The sequence below is a fragment of the Crocodylus porosus genome, unplaced genomic scaffold, assembly GCF_001723895.1.
Source record: "Crocodylus porosus isolate Cpor-Errol unplaced genomic scaffold, CroPor_comp1, whole genome shotgun sequence".
Taxonomy (NCBI): Eukaryota; Metazoa; Chordata; order Crocodylia; family Crocodylidae; genus Crocodylus; species Crocodylus porosus.
Window position 1 is genome coordinate 197423557 of NW_017728886.1, and position 8756 is coordinate 197432312.

Consider the following 8756-nt stretch of genomic DNA (forward strand, 5'->3'; position numbering starts at 1 on the left):
ATTAGATTTGGGCCTGTGCTTCAAATTTAGGTTCAAGTCCAAACTAAAACTACGATATTCTCAGCTACAGTGCTAACAGCTTGCAACATCAGCTTTTAGTACAGTGGAAACCTTGAGAGAACCTTATCTTGCAAGGTATCTATCATTTTGCTACTTTGCTCAAGTTTTATGAAAATCTTATCAGATGTGCTGTTCTTGCCAGAATTCTGCCTTGCTGGGCTCCGTCTGGACTACGACTCAAAACTAGGCTCTTTCTGGTTTTGGATCCACCCCAATGCCAGTTGACAACAGTTTGAGGTACATATTAATTATATTTTTAAATGGTCATTTTAATTTGTTTAATTTTTTTCTGGTGTCTCCTTTTTACTACAGTAGCAGTAGCCACCTTTGTATACAAAGATGACTCTTTCTCCTGAAGCTTTGTTTCTGTTGACAATTATCACACACTACTTCCTCACATATACTTGAGTGGAATTTACAGTCTCTACAAATGTCAGTTCATTGCCAGACAGCAGGAAGAGACTGATGGCTGGTGTGCCTTTTATCCTAGAGTAACGAGACAAATATTATTTCACAATGTATCACATCTACTCCTCTGTCTCTTGGAGGCGTAAAGAGCAGCAAAACTGTGCAGCACATTCATGCTAAACAGTTCTTTTGGGTACAAACTCTGGGTTCACCTATTATTCCTCCTCTGATTGCTTCATTTTCAAATGCCCTGTATTGCATTATCTCCCACTGGCTCAAGCCTTCTGGACCCGATTCCTAGAGCTTTTTCATCATATATCAAGGAACAGGAATTGCTCAAGAAGACCTTTCCACTCCCTTGAATTTGTTGTCACTGAACTTTCTGTGCTTCTACCAGAAAGTGAGTCATGTATCAAACTGAGGATCCAGACTACTTCATGTGGTATCATGATATGCTGGTATGACTGGTTTGAAATCAAAGAATCTCTCCATTAACTTCAAAGAGCGTTGGATAAGGCTCTGGATCAGGAAGACAGATTATATAAAAACACTGCATCCTTGTCCTTGTATTGAAACTTAGACAAACCAGAGGGAACAAGCTACATCATCTTAAGTGCATTATTCCATAATGCGTCACATCTACTCCACTGCATCTCTTGGAGGTGTAAAGATCACCCCAGGCATATGCTCAAAATATTTATTTTTCTTTTGGGGAAATCCTCTAGGATAAACTATTTCTCCTCCACTGAAGAATTTCTCTAGTGTCCTCCTTTGTACTCTAATGAATGCCTTTTGGGGCAATAAGACTCCATAGACAGCTCTCTGGTTAGAGTTCAACCTCATTGATTCAATCTTCCTGTTCTGGCTATGGATTGGGATTGTTTGGAAAGCTGTTTCAATTATGTGTTGAGATGATCTGACCCTTTTCAAGTTAGATGCACATTCCCCTTGTAGGCTGTTGATGAGGTATTTATTGATTTCCTGTTCTTAACACCATAATTTTGATGGATGTTTAGTTTGTTTTTCCATATACTATTGCCACTGGTTATTTTATATCCATATTTATAATGTATGTATTTGTTTTTGCAGTATATCATAGCTTCATAGCTCATAGGGTGACCGTACATCCCAATCTCAGCCAGTTTGGGACTGGCCAGGATAGTGCCAAATTTCATAGACTGGTCCCAGCCAGTTGGTGAAAATTAAAATGAGAGTCCTGGAATTATAAAGGTGTGGGTTGCAGTCTGGCTGGGAGTTGGAGCAGCATGGTGCACCAGGCAGCTGGGTGGGCATGCACCGCTGCTGCCTGCCTGCACGGTGCACCTGCAGCAGTACTGCTGATGTAGGAGGGTGTGGAGTGTCCTGAATTTCCCATGGTCCCATATAGTTACCATACCTATGACTGATCAAGAAGATACTCACATATGCCTACTTTCTGAGAATCTCTTACTTTCAAGTTCTTGTCCCAGTCAGGTTGACAGGTATACCAGAAGCTGTGAAAAACTCAGGCTGGCAAGTGGGAGAAATAGATAGAAAAGTTGTAGCAGTTCTGATGTAGATAGACCAAATGTGCTGAGCCAGTGTGCCTCAGTAGTATGCTGTTGAGTAGTAGATTAAAGAGACACTGGAAATGTTCTTAGAAACCATCCTTCTTCCCTAAATCCTGCCTACTTCTAGGTGCCAAAATTTCTCTGATTCCTCAGTCTACAGGACACATGATAGTTTTCATTTTTTTTTAAAACCGAGTCATTTAGTTTTGTTTCAGTTGGCAAATGATAATGGGTAGTGACAGCTCCAGACCATTGTGACAGAAAGAGCTGTTTTACCAAGGGATTCTGTCTTCAAGAAGTGTTGCATTCTCAGTTTGTGAATGAGAGAGAGTGAGGGAGAAAAATAGGCGTGCATGTGTGTGGGTAGGAAACAAGAAAAAAGAACCCATAAGGGAATTTTGTTTCAGGTAAGAATATTGGTCAAATAAGCTCTGCTTCCACTTTCTTAATGGAGTTTATCAGGTTGGAAAATTTTAAATTTTCAGCAATCTTCTGATGATAATGATTCAGGTGCTTAATTTTTTATGTCCTTTGAATCTAAAAAAAACCCAACCAAAACCCTACCTTTCTGTTTTCCTGACAGTTACTCATATCAGCAGGGGCTGGGATTGGAAAAATGTATGCAGGTCAGTGCCTGCTTCTGAGTCTTCCAGGCACTGAAGAGCTTGAGCAATAATGCATACTATAAATTTGACTATTTCCATCTATTTTTGGTTGTATCAAGAAGTTGAATGTGTTTCCAGTAAAATGAATGATTTCCTTTCAGACTGGATAGTGTTGCACATGACTGGCCCAGTTTTCAATGGGAGTTCTTTAACCACTGGTTGCCAGCAGGGCAGAGAGTACACTGTTGCAGGCTGATATGCTTTGATTTAACTAATGGGCATCTGTCAGTCTGTTAATAATAATATATGGGTCTTTACTGTTTGCCTATTTCTCGAGGAACTTTGTAACATTTGTTATCTGATGTTTCAGTACAGCTAAAGAATTGCGTCCGACGGGCGTTTTTAGAGTGTCCTTGTGGCATTGCCTTATATACTGTTGGGTGAATGATGATATCTTTACAGTATCTGTCAGCATTTCTGGTGAGTATGAGAGGCGGTTGCATTTGATCAGTACAAGAGCATAGGTATAGATCATACTGAAGGACCATAAGGACTCCATTGTGCTACTAAGACATATAATTTATGTTGATATAGTACACACAGAGGCCAATTCTATATACCTTTACTGCAAACACTTGACTCAGAATTGAAATGCAGCTGTTCAGATATAAGTGACAGTGTATAATAGAATAGATTATGCTAGAAAGTGTACAAAAATGGTCTCATTAAAGCTCGAGTGGGTTTAGTCAAGCTTACCCAAGCAGTTGGTGTCTCAGGGCCTGATCAATGGAAGCCTTTCCGTTGTTGTTTGTGGGATTTTGAACAGTCCCATATTCACTTTAAAATCATTAAGTCATACTTTCAGAGTAAGGAATGCTTCACTTCAAGGAATGAATCTGAGCTTTTATGATAAACAGTTTTCTGGACATAATTACTGATAACTCACCAGCCCCTGCAGTTCAATTCTGCAGAATATTTAAGAGAGCAATTCTGCAGAATTTAACAGAATTTCCCTAAGATTTCTGGTGGCACTATTAATTATGAAACCATGCTTCAAATGTCCTATGTGACATTGCTGTTGGGTGAGTAAGATGCAACCATATGACTTGTTAGGCCTGTCCAAACTCACAGATACAGTGCTTAGGTAAGTGAGGGTAACTGCTGCCAACTTGTTTGTTCCTGGAGGAAGCTAGCTGGTTAGGGTGCAGGGATGAGGATCAGTTAGAGACAAGGCACCAGCACACTCCAGCCACTGGAGCTGGCTAGTCACATAGGAAATATATACCACATCCCTTTAAGATGCATTTCTGTTGATCTTCAGTTGGATCCCAGATGACATTTTTGGCCAACATTAAGGAAAAAAAACAAGATTCCAGTATCTGAAAATTAGGTCACGAATGAAGGAGCCTCAATATAGATGTAACCCGGGCGGTACTCCAAGAGGTACCCCCTCTCAGTTTGAAGGGATCAAAGCAGGTGCACAAGCGCTGTGGGAGGTGTAGGGAAATATAAAAAGGCACAAAATGCAAAATGTCAAATGACAAGGAAATATAGGGCCTTGCTACCTGGAGGGGGAAAAAACACAATGGCCCCTTTCCACTGCAAGAAGATTTGCTTTTTGTTATCACACACCCCAAGTCACCTCAGCTGGAATTTGAACCCAGATCTCCCATGTGGCAGACAGGAACACTGCCACACAGCAACCACTAGTGGCACTGCTTCAACCTGCTAGGGGTCTTGACTGTCCCAGAGCCCCGGCCTCATGTCAAGCTGCCTGGCCTCTGATTGGAGGAGCTGGAAGCAGAGCTGGGAACCCCTCTTGTCACTGTTCAGATCCTTCCTGGAGCGAGGGGAGCCTCTCCTGCTGGCTGCAGCCTCTCAGAGGGGATCCTGGAGCCCAGTGGGGAGCTTCTCCTGCTAGTCGCATGTCACCCTGCTGAGGGTCCCACTGCTGCCTGCAGGTCCTGCTCTTTCAGGCTCTTCTGGGGCACTGATCCTGCCCCGCTGGCTCAGCTCTTGCCAGCTCTGTGAAGCTCCTTCCTTGTTGTCTCTCACTGGTCTCTTCCCTGAGTCAGCCCACGCTGCCCCTTTTATTCCCCTCCAGGTGACCCAAGAGGCCAATCGGGACACAGGGGGGGTGAGTCTCTGGGGCCTGATTGGTGCGGAAAGGGAATCCCAAGTCCTCCAATCATCTTTTGCCCTTTCAAAACCCCTGGGCTAGGTCACTGCCAGCTAGCCCGTCACAGAGTTAGTTCCCTTACTTTTGGCACCCATATTGGAAAGTCTTGGTGGGTGGATCTGTGTAGGAGAATGCTTCCCTGAGGTGATCTGACTGTCCTGTCAACCATACAATGATGCGGTGATATGCTGCAAGTTAATTCTAACATAGGGAGAGGAAGCTATGCATTTACACATAGTGCAGGGTAAATTAGCTAACTCTGAGCTTCTTGCTACACTTCTATCAGTACCCAAACTGTCTGGTATAAAGGTAGTCATTGCTGTAGCGTAGGCTTACCTTTTGACTACCAATCATAGAAGTGCCATTTCAAGTACACATATCAATGCTCAGAAAACCAGTGGAACAAGCACTGTAAGGGGTTTTAAGCAGGAACCAAGATGCTGGGGAGAGGATGACATGTTTTCTTAAATAAGCTTGCAGAGTCAGACAGACATGTGAGTCAACCCCGACTGTTGCCCTTTTTTGGTTTACACCAGAATAATGTGCTCACATCTTGTTTTTTTTAAACACTGCCATGTTGTCCATGTTATCAAAAATCTCCTGATTCAGAGATTCCATCATACCACTCAGATGTTTTTTTGTTCCCCTCACTCCACACACACACACACACGCACGCACGCACGCACGCACACACACACACACACACACACACACACACTGAACCTTTGCTGGCAGACAATAAAGATACAACTTAAAGTATTTTTTAAAAAAGAGAAGGGGGTGGGGAGTGTGGCTGTTAAGAAGGCTTAGAACATGTCCCAACATTTTCTGCAGGTTTTTTCCTTTCTTGAGGCAATCAGAGCACTGCCTGAGTTTTGCACCTGCCATGGGCAAGTGTCTCTCTGTCTTTTAGTGAAATAACTTTATGGATTTTTAGTGCAAGCCCTGGCCTGCTTCATATCCTGCCTTACCCGAATGATTATATCTTCTTTACTGGGTTAACTTTTCAATAGACTATGAAAACAAAAGCTGTCACTCGAATATCTGCCATTTGATATTCTGTAAGGCTCCTAGTACAAACAGAAAGCCCCCCCCTCCCCCCACCCCCACTGCTTTCCTCAAACACCATTTGGCATGATCCTGCTTGTTTCTGTTCACAATACTAGTATGTAAACCCTTTCCTTAATATGGCTCTTCAACCAGCAACCTGATCTCAGATGCAAGGTTAAACCTTGCATTGGTGATAAGAGAGATCTTTGTACAGAAATTAAATTCTACTATCCAGTAAGGTTTTGCTTTGCTTTAATTGCTAGGGCACTGCAGAGTGGCAGGCAGTTTGGGAAATGCAACTAGAAGGAAAAAGACCTCTCTCTACAAGTATCATAGTGTTCCAATTAGATGCAGGGTGAACCTTGTGGCATTTGAGGCTTCATGGACCTATATCTTAGGATCATAAAAAATGTTTCTGTAGCAAAAGGGAAGTATGTGTTAGGTAACCAGAATAGAAGAATCCTCAACAAAACAAACAAAAAAAATCTAGCATTTTCAATCAGGTATCTGTTTTATTTAAATATATTCTAAAGTTTTTTTTTTTTATTTTGCAAAGCTCTCCGATTTGTGCTATTGGCTTGGAAAATGAATCATGTAAAATCTTGAACAGTCCGAAGACATGCTTTAGGTTCTAGTGCAGTGCAGTTGGTTGGGAGCTTCAGGTGGGTGGGCTATATTACATTCATTATTAAAATATTCTTCAATTTGACAGAACTCTTAGATGAGGCAAAAACTGTCCAAAGAAAAAAGGGACCACATAATAGGGGCAGTGTAGAGCTAAATAGGCATGAGGTAGGTAAAAATAAACAGAAGTGTGTGTGTTTTGGGGGAAGAATTTTTTTTGATGGTTTCATGTTGGAATTGTAAAGGTACACAGCAAGCCACAAGTTACTGAGGACAGAGCAGTTTAGAGATCAAACAAAGCTAACATTGCCTTGGGTTGTAATGACACCCTGATGAAGAGATTCCTAGCACCTTCTCCAGAGCAGAAACAGTAGAATGATTCTGAATGACTTTCTGATGGCTCCTGTCCTGACGACTCACCAAACACAGATTCACAGATTCTTCCCCAGACTAAAATGTTCATCAAATCTGGGTGCCCAAAGTTCAGGAACTGAAAACTAAGGCCTTCAAAAACACCTAACAGTTTTGGGTCCCTGACTTTTTTGATGTGCAGGCGCAGATGCTTAGTGTAGGGGTGGCTGATCAATGCACATGTGCCATTTGTGCGGCACATAGCAGATAAGGGAGGCAGGGAGCATGGGATAGGAAGTAGAAAGAGCAGCAGATTGGGCAGGGCATGCACAGAACAGCAGACTGGGCACGGGAAGAGAATTGGATTGGCACTCAGGGTGCAGGGCTAATTTATGGTTCACCTGCCGAAAAGTTTGGCTTCCACTGCTTTAGTGGAGCCCCAGCCCTCTGAACAATGGGTCCCTCTCTGGTCTATTTCAACATAACATAAGGGGCTCACAGATGACTTTTTTTCTGACAATTTGTGTTCTTCTACCTATGTGAAGTTCAAATGTGCTGAACACTGGGATTGTCAGCGGATTGCAAACCCTCAAGTCACTTTCCTTTTTGTGCTTCAATTTGGAACTTACACTACAGCTAAAGAAAATGAAAGTTTCAACCTCATAGTTTAAAATTTCTATCTGTATCTTTCAGTTCTTCATTCATAGTTTTCTTGCATCTGTAACAGTGAACCTTATGTGCATTAAAAACAGTCTTAAAACACTGGATATAAATTTTACTGGGACATACCATAAAGTCTGATTTACTGAAATGCTGAACATCAGGGCTAAGTACAGACATTCAAAAACCCCAAGGCAGAAGTGATCTAAATTGCATGGTTTTCTCTAAGTGGTGTAGTTTAGATTGGTTGTCATGGAGGAGCACCACAACTTGAGAAACTAGGCCCAGAATTTTTTTCCATTCGTTTGCATGAAGTATGCCTGTAAACTTGCCAGTTTCACATACTCCCTGAGGACTAAAGAGCTTTAAATGGAACTTGAATAAGTTGATATTTAGCACTTGCAAAAATATGGTAATTATGAAAATATTAAAAATCATCAGGTTTCACTGGAGTTGGCATAAGGCCTGATCCCATGGAACTGCCTGCAAGGTGCTGATTGGTTTAGGTCTGTACCCAGCATACGCGTGTCTCCAAACATGCTTTTTACTTTAGTGCTACGTAAAGTGATGATTGTTCACATGCAGAAATACTTTGCTGAACCCTCCTTTGCAACAGGTGAGACTGCTGAGGATCTCTCAGTTCAAAGCTAGACGTATATCATGGGTACAAACATATGTTTTGTGGTTTTGGGAAATATATCACTTGGATTTGAGAAAGCAAATAAGTTTTCTAGTAGTACCCCTTAAAGCTGCTTCCAGAAATAGAAACAGTAGTAATCATCAGTGGATCAATTCAGATTGGGTGCTTTATTTCCAGATCATTTAAAATATTTATATACTGGTTTATGTATAGTAAATATATTTTTTACAAAAGGTGTTTTTTAAAGTAGATTAACAGGACAATTACATATAGCAAGACATTCTAGCAAAGTTAAACATCACAAAATGAAGTCAGTTAGGTCTAAATTTTAGTCTAGGACTATACAGAAAAGACAAAAGTGTGCATACCTATAGCCCCCTACAATATTTAAAACCAACAGGAACATGGTAATATATTTGGGGGAAGATTTTTTCTGAGGTCTAAATGAGAGTTGAACACCTATACTCCACTGTTCTTTATAATAATCGTTAAAGTATCCATTCCGTAAATTAACTCTTATGTGTATTCTGCTCACAACATTATGTTCTGGCCTGGTCTTCTTTATTATTATTACGTGTGTAATAGATGTTCCACTTGGGGTCCAGTTCTACCACAGCACAAATGTGCTA